Genomic DNA, 15647 nt, shown 5'->3' on the forward strand with positions numbered 1-15647 from the left:
TCTCTCTTCCACTCTCCTGTTTGCCTTCCTTGGTTTCCCGTCCTCTTTTCTTCATCCTTAACTCTGGAAATCCTTTCAAATCACAGTTCCCATAGCCTTAATGTTAGTTAATCAGTTGGTATTTAACAAAACTACATGGGGGAAACACTGTTGATTTGGATAACTAGGGGTGTTCGGATAAGTGGAATTCACCTGTACTTGGAACTGATTCTTCTCTCACTTATTGCTGATTTACACTGGCACAAATGTAAATTTATATTGCTGTAAGTGAAAGCATCATCAGCACAAGTGAATTTACCTCGGGGATAAGCTTGATCCATAGGATCTCTGTTTTATTCTTAATCCAGATATCATCAGTTCTTAATATATGTATTTCCTCCTGTACAGCTGGAGAGAAATCAGTCTTATTGACACTGACCCTGACACAGGAGAATGATTGGTAACCTATGGTGTTAGATTTTTTTCTTCAGGTGTGTTTATAACAATGAAAAGTCACTATGTCCAGTATTGGTCCTAAGTACTGAGGTATAAACTATTGGAAAAACTTCAATTTTTCTGATTGGGAAGAAAAATGTAAACTTAATAGGGAGAATGCCTTATTCTATAGTGATCCTGGCATTTTCTGATAAGCATCTTTAGAACCACTTTTAATCTAAATTTCTCTTTACAAGTAGTTATTTGCCTGCCTTTTCAGAGTGTTTGTTTTTCTGTAATACAAAAAAAAATTAGTTCAGTTAATTCAATAATCTATTTCTGATTCCCAAAACCCAGGTAATACAGTGCTGTTGCAGGGCTTGGATCTTACCCTTCTGCAGAGTTAAACTAATATAATTAAAAAAAAAAAAGAAGTGGACTCATTGTCACAGCTGATCAAATTCAAACATGCTGATGGTTTAACTAATCTTATCTGGTGAAGGAAACTATTCACTTTTCTCTTTGCCTTTCCCTATTTAACCATTATGTGAAACAGCAACCTGAGGTTAATTTCTGTTCACTTTGTTCTTGGGGGATGAAGTCAACATTTAGAGAGACATACAGAATAGAGGAAACAGAGAGAGGATCGTGTTTGAAGTATTTTCTATCAGTGTCATTTTCACCAGCTGGAACTCTGTGGCTGTTCTGTCTGTGGAGAAAAGCAGAAGGGAAGTATCACTGGATGTTAGCTACAGTGTGCAGTCAGAAATCCATCCCATGTATTAGTGATTGGTAAATTATTCACAAGGCTACGATGATCTACCAACCCCTTTTTTCATGGAGTTAAAGATATGGAAGGATGCCAGACATTTTATAAGTATTTAAGATAGTCACAGACTTAATATATATTTGTCTGTGTAATCAGGCATTTGTCAGTGAAGTTAGGGTGCATGTTTCTTGGCATCTTCTACAATGGTGCCAAACAGGAGAGAGAGAGAGAGAGAGTGTGTGTGTTTAGCTGGTACCCTGGGAAAACTTTTGGAGTCAGAAATTTGAATGACAAATTGATACCTCCAGTGCAAATGGATGGGTAAAAGTCTGTTCCAGAGTAGTAGGGCTGGAGCTAGGACAACTGATGGTTATGTAAAAGAAACCTGTGTGTATAGTGAATAGACAGAGAAAATGGAGCATTTGCCTTATGCTCTCAGAAAGCTGTCTCCCCTAGCTTCCAGGCAGATAAATTGAATCACTTTCACAAGTACTTTAGTTGAATTTTTCAAAAGTATCCACTAATTTTGGGTGCCTTTATTTCTAGATGCCCAACTTAAAACAGCTGTAGTCTGATTTCCATAATGACTGGACACTCCCAGCTCCATCTGACATTAATGGGAGCAATATATCTTCAGTACTTCTGAAAACATCAGACCCTGATTAAAAATAGGTCTAAAAAAATCGGACGGCCATTCAAAAACAGAGGTGCTCATAATTAGTAGAACCATTTTGAAAATTTTGTCCTTTAAACTAGCAGCTCTCTTTGAGTAATCCCCCAGCTGGCTCTTAGTGCTGCACTCGAAAATTCTGGGACTTGTCATTGGTGCAGGTGTGTTCCTTCTGTGTATGTTTTTTGTCATTTCTTCCCTCACTATTGGTTTACTTTCCTCTCAACATATGTAGCCCCCCGACCCCGTTCACTGGCCTAGTATGAGGTTGTTCAAGATAGGGGAAACCTGCCTTGCGACTTTTTGTACAACTTTGGGGAACTGGGCCTGAGGCTCCTTTGTGTGCTCTGCATTGTGTGTCAGCGTGTGTTCACCTCGCAAAAGACCCCCTCAGACAAACCACCATGAACAAGGCTTTATTCTGCAAAGAACATAGAATAGGATTACAGTCCACCAGCCCCCTCTCTGCTTGCCCGCTATGTGCTCCTTGCTCCGTCAGTGCTGAGACCTCCTCCTGGGAGATCAGAGGGTATATTGTACAACACTTTCCCTCCCACCCCCTTACAAACATGTTCTAACTCCCACAATAACTAAACCCCAAAACAAACAAGCCCATGTTCTCTTTTTATGTCATTTAAACTCCTTTCAGGGGGCTCTTTAAGCCCTTTTTGGTCCTACGTGTAAATAACATAGAACAGGATTACAGTCCAGCAGCCTCCTCTCTGCTTGCCTACTGCGTGCTCCCAGCTCAGACAGTGCTGAGACCTCCTGCTGGGAGAGCAGAGGATACATCCTGGGAGGAACCAGGAAGTTCTCCCAACATGCCACAGTTTGTATTCCACAACTTGTAGTTCCCATGGCTGCTGTTGAAGCACACTGGACCTTGGGCTACACCCACGTATACACCTTGGGCTACACCCAGCCAAATCACTTCCATTGAAGCTTAGTGCAGATCTCATGGTTGACATATGAATAGCAATAGCAAACCATTCTTCTGTGCTGAAGTATTCAGAATTATCCCTCTAAAATGTGGCAATGATGCCAGTTAGAAGAGTAGTCTATTTTTCTGTTATTCTCTGGGAATAATATCTAATGTGGTTTGCAAGGGCTTCTAGAATTAATATAAGCCAGCGACCATGTTCGCCACTAGTTTTAGTGTATTGTGGAAGAGGGGAGGGGAGGGTTAATTGTGACAGAAGAGAAAAAGACAGCACCAGAATGCCTCAAGTTCCCTATTGTTGGAAATGTCCTTTTCTCACTGTACTGAAAAGGTAGGGTGGGGAGGAGAAGAACCTAGACACGGGGTGAATTTTGAATGAAGGGACAACTAGCAATCTAATATTCTTATTCTTTTCTTGCACAAACCCACATTCTCCAACCCATCAGTGATATCTACAAAACAATTCTGTTTCCTCAAGTCTGTTACACATTCAGTAATTAAAGATAAAAATACATTTATTCATAAATCTGTCACTTTATGTACACTACTAAATCCACATTCATAACAAGCAGCTCACCAACATTATCAACTGCTGTTGGACCAAATAATTTTGCTGTGAAACTTGCAATGAGAATCCCTTTGTGATCTGCACAGCCTGTTTCTAGGGAGCATGAAAAAATCTGCAGGATTAAAATGAAAAACCTAGCATAACAATTACTTTCTGACATAAACAGAATACTCTATATCTGGATAGTGAAAATTTATTTGTATTCAGCTTGTTAGAGAAGACCTATCACAACTTGCACAACATGTAGTCATCTCTATATTTTGGAATTAAGACCTATGCACTGACACAAATGAAATTAATCTGTATGTGCATGAACACATAGTATAAAGCCTTGTTTGATGTGGAGTTCAGTAAGAATAAGAATATCTGTTCAAGATTTACATGTTAATCAAAATGAATATGCTTATTGTGTATTAAGTAAAATAAACTAGATGGCATGAGGTTTGGTGTTTAACCAAATCACTTCTTACCAGCAGCACTTACTTAATTTATCTAAAATCTGTTAATTATTAAAGGAGAGGTGGAGGGGAATGTGGGAAGGAAAGTCAAATACCGATTATGAACTTGGCACTGAAGACCAGGTGTGATGATGGAGAAAGATTGCATTAATTTAGTAGTGTAAACAGAAAGAGAATATCGAACATGGATAATTGTCACTGCCAACAAAGTCACTTGGGTAATAAGGTCATAGGAGTAGAGCAACTAACTTTTCAATTAGCATGAAATCTTTTAGCAGTCAGATTATCTAACTTTCTTTTGAAAATCATAGGAAAAAATGTGATTATTCAATTCCAGCTATAAAATATGACCGCTATTGGTTACAAATGTTAAATAATTGTCTCAAGGTGCTTATATGTAAATTATAAATAAGATTTAAATAGGAGAACCACTAAGTTCACAAAAGACAGTAACATTTTATGGAATTTAGCTACTTGGTTATTAAATTCAGCATGGTCAAGAGAAAGAAACAGAACAGCAAAAAGTTCATGACTTTTACTTTCTTTCGTGCTGGAAAGTTATTCTCGTGACCAGAACATCTTATCTTATATATTACAACACAAGTTGTCCAAAATGTGGCTAGAAAAGTGTTGGCGCTGACCTGCAGTAGTGAAATTTGAAAGTATTGCCAACACCAATCATTCAAAAATCCTGTCAGGACCCTTATAAAACATGGTTTCCTGGTTTTTTATCTTTTTTAGTGTGCAGTCAGGTCACATTTTCAAATTTTTCTTCACAACCATGAGGACTAAAACCTTTTTTTAGAAAAAGGAAAGATGAGATTCTCATGCATTCACAGAACTCCAGGAGATGGTGCATTAAGAAAAACTCATAATATTGTGAAATTCACAATCAAATTACAAGAGTTGGCAACGCTCGATGTGTCTTTTTGTTTTATGGATTTGTCACAAACACTTGCAAGAATTTCTTATAAGAAATAGTAAAATAATTTTCCATGTTAGAAGATAATCAGCGACATCTTGAGAATTATCCCCTTCATCATGCCACAGACTGTTTATATAAAATTGCTTACACTGCAGATACATTCAAGATGATGGGTACATAAAAATATTGTGTAAGTAAACTGTTCATTTCCACAAGTATAAGTCATAATCTTTTTTCTGGGTATTTTAAGGAATCACCAATTACGAACAGTTTGTCAGACTGTTAATGATTCTGCTTTTGCAGTCTTTTCCAGTGACTCCATCCCTGTGCAATAGTGAGGAGTCTATATTTTTTGAGATATTTTGGTTTTATTCTTTCTTATGTTTCAAAGAAATAGTAGAAATTTAGAGTTATTACTTAAGACATTAAGCCAGAGTTTCACAGAGTATTTAGTAATAGGATTCTTTTACAGTAGAACCTCAGTTACGAACACTTCGGGAACAGAAGTTGTTCATAACTCTGAAATGTGGGGGATTCCAACTAAAGTCCTTCAGGAAATCCCATAGACTTTTCCTCTCCATTGCAGAAAGATCCAAGGGCTCAGCAATATCATTCCAAAGGCTTTCCAAGTGCGTCTCAATTTGCATCCAATAGTGTTACCAAGCTCACAATATGTCCCCTTCAGACTCTGTTCGTACACACTCTACAAGGTCAGTTTCCTCATCTGTCGCCTTCTTCAAGTGTGTTCCTATCTCAGAGATCTGTAAAGCGGTGACATGGGCGTCAACCCACACTTTCGCATAACATTATGCGATTACTGGGGACTCCACCTCCGATGCCATCTTTGGCTCCCCAGTACTGTCATCTGTAACTGACCCAACTCCAAAGTCCCAGCCTCCTGAAGCGGTAGTGCTCGGGAGTCACTTACAGTGTAGAACCCATAGGGACATTACTCGAAGTTACTCACCTTGTGCAGTAATGATGGTTCTTCGAGATGTGTCCCGCATAGGTGTTCCACAACCTACCCTCCGCCCCTCTACTTCAGAGTTCTTGTCAATGACTCTGCGGTAGAGAAGGAACTGAGGGGGTTAGCCCATGCATGCTGGCAGGCCTCGCAGCGCAGCATGAGGAAAGACAGCGCATGTGTGGGCCCAGCAGACGCTGCTGCCAAAGTTCTACGATCAGCAGCGCAGGGACGCAAGCACACCTGCAGCGGAGCACCCATAGGGGGACACATCTCGAAGAATCATCATTACTGCACAAGGTGAGTAATTTCTTCCACTGTCCTATAAATGTAGTTAACTACAGAGATGCTTTGTATTACATTTAGTTCTCAGAAGCTCTGGAACTGAAGATTCATCAAGTAATCTGTCTATTTGAATAGCTCATAATTTTTAGTCATAGTATGATGCCAAGTGTTATACAAGTGGCTGCTGCTCAGTGTAAGACAATAAAACATGCTGTATTGCCTGTAATAAATTTCTTAACCACACCTAGAATAGTTTACCCATATTTGTGCTGCATTAGTTATTGCTTCAAAGATCGCAAGAGAGAGCCTGCAGTATTTTTTTTAAATAAGCTTGCAAAAATTGCTTTGCTCGCAATTAACCATAGGCATCAGACTTCAAGCTCTTATCATTTGAGCTGTACTAAAGTTTAGGCACAACAATCTGCTTACATGCTGTAGGGCTACTTTAACATCACTAATTTACAGACTTTAAATACAGCTACCAGAAAATACAAAAAGCTCATTAAAGACTTATCCTTTCATCAGTAAACTGCCAACATAAAATAAACTATCAGTTTTTAGCCATGTTGCTGCACCTCCCTCTTACTTTCACAGAAATTAGTGTCTCTGTTGGACTTCTTTTGGCAGCTAGAATTGTGGGACTATATCGTTTAACAGTAGATAGAGAAAAAGACATACCGACCAAATCCATCCTTCTGCAAATTCAAGAAATATCATAGCTGGCACAAAGGGGCCAGTCAGCGAGCCCTGGTAGATTCTCCATGGGTCCATAACCAGTACATATCTTGTGCCACCGAAACCATGGTGGAGTGGGCATTCTAGGGCAGGGCGGCAGAGGACCAGAGGTAGAGTAGATGGAGTAGAGCAGGACATGTAGGAAGGGAGAAAAGAATGGCTAGGACATACCAGCACACTGGCAATTCCCTCTTGATGCAGGACCCCTTTGGGCTATGGCTGAAGGAGGGACAGGCTAATATAGCCCCAAGGTTACTCTGGTCTGCCTGCACAATGGGCCCCCAGCACCAGCAAAACAGTGGAAGTGCAAGCATCTTCATCTATGTCCCTGCATTAAGTCTACTGTATGTATTTATAAATTGTGACTGTTTCATCTATATTGTGGATTATCATGTCATTTAAATAGAAAGTACAAGCATGCGCTCTCCTACATGCTAAGAACTATTGTGTTGTGACAAGATCTAAATGATCCAAACTGATTTGCTTAAATACTCTGGTGTTAGGAGTCTTAGCATTACCTTAGATAACCAGCTACATTGCTACAGTTTTGGAAAAGTATTTGATCAAAGGTTTCAGAGTAACAGCCGTGTTAGTCTGTATTCGCAAAAAGAAAAGGAGTACTTGTGGCGCCTTAGAGACTAACCAATTTATCTGAGCATAAGCTCGAATGATGCATCCGATGAAGCGAGCTGTAGCTCACGAAAGCTTATGCTCAAATAAATTGGTTAGTCTCTAAGGTGTCACAAGTATTCCTTTTTTATTTGATCAAAGAATCTTTACAAAGGGAAAAAGTATTAATTTATCAATTGCCTGTCTTCCATACCGTTAGAAAATACATTTTTATATGATGGAAGAAGCTGGCATGAACATTGGCTTATGTATTTTATTTCACAGGAACTTCATGAATTTATTAAAGGAATTTCTCTGCTGACATGAAAAGCTGCCCGATCATCTGGTTTTGAAAGCCAGTCATTATATGCTTTTTCTCCCCTCTACTGCCAGGCAGGGCCAGTGCAAGGATATTTTGTGCCCTAGGTGAAACTTCCACCTTGCGCCTTGGAGAGCTGCAGTAGCAAAGGAGCGCTCAGAACCGCGCAGTGCAGCCTCTCCAGAGAACTTTGCTCGGCCGTGCGGTGAAGGGGGAGAGGGGTCGCGGGGAGAGGCAGTGGTGGTTAGTGCTTGTGCTGTTGATTACACACAAATCACCAAATTTAAGTGTCATCATGCTGAGGAGCCCAGGCAGGCAATCACTCTCTCACACACACACTCCCTCTCCTGGCAAGATTGCAGCAGCAGCGAGGGCAGGCTGGACGCGAAGCGGGATTGGATGTAGTGCAGCGCCCTGGCAGAGAGAGGGGAAGCCCGTGGCAAGGCGCAGGGACCTCAGCGGCTCGCTCGCTGTGGAGAGGCTCTTCCCCTCACATTGGGGACCTCCAGGCTGGAGGGGACGGGGGGACAGAAGTGCTGCTGAAATGGAGAGAAGCAGAGCGCCAGGGGGAGGGAAGGCCAGGTGAGTGGGGGGGAATAGAGGCGCACCTGGAGGGTCAGCCTTGCACGCTCCACCTCTCCCCCCTTTCCTCCATCTCTGTGTCTCCTTCCCTTCTTCTCCTCCAGCATTTTCCTCCCTTGTCTCTGGCGAGAGAGGAAAAGTGCCTGGGAAATGCAACCGAGGCAGGTAGCCAGAGAGCCAGCCCCCCTCACCCATGAGAAGATGCGCCCTGCCTCAGGTCCAGGGCACGGGCTTGTGATAAAGTGTGAGCAGCCATGCCTTGCCACGGACCTCTCCCTGGCAGAGAGAGACAGGAAGTTTCCCGTGGGGGTGATTCCCAAGCCCTCTGATTCTGGCTCCTTGATTTATTTGCCTCAGGCAGAGGTTTTCCCTGGCAGGAGAAAAAAACAAAGATGAACCCTCCTTGCATTCACGGCTGGGTTGCCGTGAGGCAACCTGTGCACAGAATGGGACAGAGCTGTCCAATGTAGTGTGTGGAAGAGACCGAGAGCAAGGGAGACCCGGGTAGGGGGGAAGACGGCTTGGGGAAAGGACCGAACTGCTCCCCGTCTCATTTTGGATGAAGCAAAAGAAAAATAATCTATTTTGATTTGAACAATTTAATTTCAATAAACCAATTTAATTCCTAATAAGAGTGGAAAGCCAAAATAAGAGAGCATTGATTAGTGACCCTTGTTTATACTGTAAAAGAATGGCAAGTAAATTACTAAATAAAACTATGCATGTAAAGGGCACAAAATGTAGTTGTATTCTTTGATTATGTGGTACATAATAATCTGCATCATACTGTCTGGTGACTATGTTGAGAAAAGAACAGCAGTGAAGAACACTATTAAGCTTTTAGAATGAGCAAGGCATTTGATGACGTATTGCTGACAGACATTTCAAAATGGTGCATGCTGTGCAAAGGTAGCATGCTTGGCATCCAGCAGCTGAGAACAAATAGACTTCATACACTCAAAAGCCATAATTTCTGTGCAAAAATGAGTATGCAAAAATTGTGCATTCATGAACAGAAGTTGTATAACAGCCCTTTGAATGTTTGGCCTGTAAAAGTTTAGCAATATTTATTTCCAGTGCTGATATGTTTAAGTATCTTGTGCACTCTTATGATATCTACATTTTTTTGACATTTTGATTTGAATTTTAATTAAACATAATATCGAAAGTCTAGCAATACAAAGACTGAACAAATTACAATGGCAATACCTTCATTTCCTACATTGTACCTTCAGCTGCCATCTACAGCTGGAGTACAGTAACATTCCAAGGAAGAAAGCAAGTTGCCATAGTGGGCTCCAGTAACTACTCTAGAGGAAGAAGTTGTAAATCTTGGGTTTCAGGTCCTTGATTTTTAAAAATGCAAAACGTAGTCATCTTAACATTTTGAAAAATGAATACCCTATTTTCCCTTATTGAGTCAGTTAATTGAGCAATATGAAAACTGACCAGCCTAAGCCCAAAATAGACTCTCACCCCATGCCCCATAATGAGGATAATGAAAATAATTATATATACTGTCACCTAGCCAGCAAAATATATATTACTGTGAATAATTGGGTGATTAGACTTTTCCAGGCCATCTTAAATGTGGAACCTAAGTATGGGAGTATTGCTATAGTGCAGTGGTTCTTAATAGGTGGGCTGCTTGCGGCCTAATCAGCTCACAACTGTGGCTCATGTGACAGCCTCGGGCCATACAGGTATATTCTGTGGATGCGACCCACATAACACAGAGAGAGCTGCATATGCAGCCCAAAATGGTAAATAGATGGAGAACCACTGCCATAGTGGATCATTATTGTATTACTGGATTAGACCCAAAGTCCATCTAGTCCTGTAGTCAATGGCAGTGGCCACTAGCAGGTACTTCAGAGGAAGGCGTAAAAACGCCACCACAGACTAATATAGGATAATCTGCCTCTTGCTCTACCTCCCCCGTCCCCCAGGTAGGTCTCATCCTGATCTCTAACAGTCAGAGATTGGCTTGGGCCCTGAAGCGTGGGGTTTAGCACCCCTTGTACCATATTTGTTATGATTTATTTATGACAACTCTGAATATTCTTGATATCTATATAAATTAGGGCTGTCAAGCGATTAAAAATTAATTTTGATTAATTGAACTATTAATCACACTTTTAAACAATAGAATACCATTTATTTAAATATTTTGGATGTTTTCTATATTTTCAAATATATTGATTTCAATTACAACACAGTACAGTGCTCATTTTATTTTTATTACAAATATTTGTGGTGTAAAAACAAATATTTTTTCAATTCACCTCATTCAAGTACTGTAATGCAATTTTCTTATTAAAGTTGAACTTACAAATGTAGAATTATGTACAAAAAAAATCTGCATTCAGAAACAAAACAATGTAAAACTTTAGAGCCTACAAGTCAGTCCTGCTTGTTCAGCCAGTCTCAAACAAGTTTGTTTACATTTGTAGGAGATAATGCTACCCACTTGTTTACAATGTCACCTGAAAGTGAAAACAGTCATTTGCATGGCACTGTTGTATCCAGCATCGCAAGATATTTATGTGCCAGATGTGCTCAAGATTCATATGTCCCTTCATGCTTCAACCACCACTCCAGAGGACGTGTGTCCATGCTGATGGTGGGTTCTGCTTGATAATGATCCAGAGCAGTGCAGACCGGCACATGTTCACTTTCATCATCTGAGTCAGATGCCACCAGCAGAAGGTTGATTTTCTGTTTTGGTGGTTCGGGTTCTATGGTTTCCACATTGGAATGTTGCTCTATTAAGACTTAAAACATTCTCCACACCTCGTCCCTCTCAGATTTTGGAAGGCACTTCAGATTCTTAAATCTTGAGTTGGGTTGAGTGCTGTAGCTATCTTTAGAAACCTCGCATTGGTACCTTCTTTGCATTTTGTCAAATCTGCAGTGAAAGTGTTATTAAAACGAAAACATGTGCTGAGTCATCATCATGAAATATATGGCAGAATGTGGGTAAAACAGAGCAGGAAACATACTCTTCCTCCCCAAGGAGTTTAGTCAAAATTTAATTAACGCTTTTTTTTTTTTAAATCAGCATGATCAGCATGGAAGCATGTCCTCTGGACTGGTGGCCGAAGCATGAAGGAGCATAGAAATGTTTAGCATTTCTGGCACGTAAATACCTTGCAATGCCAGCTACAAAAGTGCCATACGAATGCCTGCTCTCATTTTCAGGTGACATTGTAAATAAGAAGCGGGCAGCATTATCTCCTATAAATATAAACCAACTTGTTTGTCTTAGCGATTGGCTGAACAAGAAGTAGGATTGAGTGGACTTGTAGGCTCTAAAGTTTTACATTGTTTTGTTTTTGAGTGAAGTTCTGTCACAAAAGAATTCTACATTTGTAAGTTGCACTTTCACGATAAAGAGATTGTATTACGGCACTAGTAAGAGGTGAATTGAAAAATATTATTTCTTTTGTTTGTCACTTTTACAGTGCAAATATTTGTAATAAAAATAATATAAAGTTAGCACTGTACACTTTGTATTCTGTGTTGTAATTGAAATCAATATATTTGAAAATGTAAAAAACCAAAAATATTTAATAAATTTCAATTGGTAGTCTAATGTTTAACAGTGCGATTAAAACTGCGATTAATTGTGATTAATTTTTTTAATCACAATTAATTTTTTTGAGTTTATTGCGTGAGTTAACTGCAATTAATTGACAGCCATAATATAAATATCTAATCACATTTTGAAGAGGAAGCAAAGGGGGGTGAATCATAAAACTATAGCAAATATAGTTCTGTAAATAGAAATGTAAGCATTTAAGTACAATACAACCAATTACTGTTGAGAGAAACATTTAGATGCGCCATATGCTCTACATAAAATTAAATTCAATTGTAGCCGTACAAATAATTATTAACAAAGCACTTCTCCATCACATCAATATATGCAAAAAAAACACTGCCAGTAACCTTGCCACACTATATGCAAAACATTAACGTTTCTCGTTCAACCCAGAAACGAGTCTTTGCAGTAAAAAGGCATAAACATACATTCCTGTCCCCACTCAGAGGTTTTAAGCCACTAAATCATATAAATATCGAAATACAATATAATGTAGAATTTTCAGTTTTATTGTCCTACAATGCTGTTGTTTAGATGGTATTAAAGTATGTAAGTCAATGGATATTTTTATGAACCCCAAGAGTTCAGCGAGAAGGAAAGGCTCTGCATGATGAAAACATGGGTTTACTCTTCATGATTTACTGCTGACATTTGAAGGCTAGCAAACTTCTTCAGTAGGAAGTAAAACCCCTTACTGATGCATTATGGTAACCTACAGAGATGAGTGTTGTTTAGATGATACAGGAACATAGAGCTTTTTCTGATTGGGAGTAGAAACAAAAAAAGGGCAAAAGCAGTACTCTTGCTATTGTCTCCATAACAACCCCAGCCTCTATATCCTTTCCTCACATAAAATTTAAATTAGCTGCAAATCAAAAAGCCAAAATGAGACTTCAATAGGATTTAAAAAGATGAAAGATGAAATATGAGTGTATTGCAGGGCAATCATTAAAATACAATTTTTTTCCCCCTCACAGGCTTGTGAGCTCAAATAGCAATGATGTGATCATTGTTATAAATTCCCTTAAGGGTCTCAAAAGTATTCTTATATAGTTATATTTTCTGTGCTGTGCACAGTCCAACTGGCTGTATTGTATTGTACATCTGCCTAACTGCAAAGATACTATATTTTTGCCTTAACTTTAGAATTTAACCGAACAAATTTGGGTTTCTGTACTTTTTCTACAAAGCATACTCATCTGTTATACATCCACTTTCTCTATTTTTTTCTGTTCAGATTTTTTTTTAAGTGAGACAGTTTACTATCTTGTCTCTGATTAACTTGATGGTAAATAGGAATTGGATTTCTGTTTAATATTTAATTCTTAAATCTCAACCTGTTTTTATCTTAACAGCACAAACACAAGTGCTGCTTCCTACCTTATCCAGGAGAGTATGTTTTAATGGTAGTATAGCTGTCATCACCTCAGAGACTAAGCATATCCCTCTACATAAATCCATAGACTAAAAATCTGTGTGCACTCCCAGCTATGACTTTTCTGGCTGTCAGAGGTGGGGTTGTTTCTTCTTTTTAGGATGTAATTGGCAAATTTTAATGACTGAAGGAGTTGGGGACAGAATAGTGAGAAGAGTGGCTTGCAAAATTTTCCCAGATGATTCTGGGAATTTTCCCCTACACTGTCCTTACCATCTTTTTTAAATCTGAACTCTTATCTCTGTCATTTTCAAATACTTTCTTTTTACTAGTTCTTCAGTGTGTTTCAGACTGTTGAAAAGGATTGCTTTGTAGAAGAACGGACCCCAGTTGTCCAGACTCTAACCTACACAACTCTTGTTCTCCCAAAATCATCATGGGGGAATGGGCAGTTGTATAGCTAGTTATGGAAAAGTTGGTGAGTGATCCTGTCTAATTGTGTATCTTGAAGTTTGACTGCAGGAGTTCTTCAATATTAATTACATTGTAGAAGCATATCTTTGTTAGAGATGTAGCATTCCAAGATCAGTTTGAAGGATATCAACACATTTTTATATTATTAATTAAGAGTTTTAATAGCACAATTTTTGGTGACAAAAATGTATTAAAACTGTTGTTTACAGGAAAATCACACAGAAAAAAGTTCATTCTGAATTCAGAAGCCCCAGATCAATTTTTTGTGGTTTATATTATATTTTAGGCACCTTATACATGTTTTTTTTAACCAAGCATACTATCCTGAATGTTTTTAAAAACAGAAATTATTTTACCTTAGTGTATCGTAAGTGAGCAAGAGCAGATATTTAAAACCTGAATATATTGTATATCCAAGAACTATGAATCATCTTTGTTTTGAAAGAGAGAGTGTTTCAGGGCTGCAGTTCAGGACTTTGTAAAGACAGCACTTTAAGCACATAGCAACGTTTTGCAAATTTGCAACCTTTAGCTTATGACAGAAATGGGACAGGTGCAACCTGGGCCTTTTAGACTGATGCTGGAGCTTTATTGTTGACTTTGTCTGCCCCCTTAAATGTCAACAGGCACACTTGCAGAGATGATCAACCATCAGCCTGAGGTTCAGCATAAAAATAAAAGCAAGCCACAAGCATATTTTGTTTTGTTTTTCTTTGATAAAGGTCTTGCAATCAAAAGATGATAAATTGAACTGTTCAAACTAAGACATAAAGCAAATAGTGGCTTGAGAACTGATGCAGATATCAGTCCTGTGATATTTGGAACAATAAATACTAAAATTATGCTTGCTTTTAAACTTAGCAATACATACATGTAGATACTTTTCTAATGTAATTTGACAGCTCACCTTTTTATTACTTGTGCACAATCTTGTGTTGTATAACTGAATCATATGAGCAAGATTCTGTTCTCAGGCACACTGGGGTAAATCCTTGATTTAGTGGGCTTCATCTAGATTTGTACTTGTGTAACTGAGACCAGACTGTAGCGCTTAGAAATTGAGGGAAGTAATCTCTTAAACCTTCAAATCAGACTCCTTCTCATTGCAGTTTATCCTTAGAGTATATTTACTACTACTTTGATCATTTTAAAATGACTTAAGTGATGGAGTTAGGATTTAAATGATACATTGATTAAGGTAATTTCTCATGTTTCCATTCGAATTTTATCACAAGCTAGCCCCAAAATGACTTAGTTTTAAAAAATGAATCTTTGTAATTGAGTTAGTCAATAATAGCTACGAAGTCCTGGCTGTATCTGAAAAATAATCAGAAATGGAAAGATGTTTTAAATCTGAACACTTTGCCATTGAACCTTCATAGTATTGTAGTTATTTTTATTACATTTTCCTTGGGTATCATTGTGACCGAAAGCACCCCTGTAGTCACACTCTGCATGTTATTGTAATAATCTTTGTGCAAAATATGCCTTGTGAAGTATCATTTAAAACAACACACTTATCGTTAATGTTCTTGCATATTTTAAGTATGAAATGCTGTCAAGGTTCCTTCCCCACTCTGAACTCTAGGGTACAGATGTGGGGACCTGCATGAAAGACCCCCTAATCTTATTCTTACCAGCTTAAGTTAAAAACTTCCTCAAGGTACAAACTTTGTCTTTTCCTTGAACCCTATGCTGCCACCACCAAGCGTGTTAAACAAAGAACAGGGAAAGAGCCCACTTGGAGACGTCTTTCCCCCCAAAAATATCCCCCCAAGCCCTACACCCCCTTTCCTGGGGAAGACTTAATTAAAATCGTCACCAATTTGCATAGGTGAACACAGACCCAAACTCTTGGCTCTTAAGAACAATGAAAAAGCAATCAGGTTCTTAAAAGAAGAATTTTAATTAAAGAAAAAGTAAAAGAATCACCTCTGTAATCAGGTTTCAGAGTAA

The 15647-nt window shown here is 38.8% G+C and overlaps 1 protein-coding gene across 2 annotated transcripts in view; it reads left to right on the forward strand.

The window, feature by feature from the left end:
* PDZD8 (PDZ domain containing 8) overlaps positions 1–15647 on the forward strand; it is a 147743-nt gene that overhangs the window by 90883 nt on the left and 41213 nt on the right. The gene's annotated exons all lie outside the window — the stretch shown is intronic.

Source organism: Lepidochelys kempii, chromosome 7, assembly GCF_965140285.1.
Source record: "Lepidochelys kempii isolate rLepKem1 chromosome 7, rLepKem1.hap1, whole genome shotgun sequence".
In the NCBI taxonomy this organism is placed as follows: Eukaryota; Metazoa; Chordata; order Testudines; family Cheloniidae; genus Lepidochelys; species Lepidochelys kempii.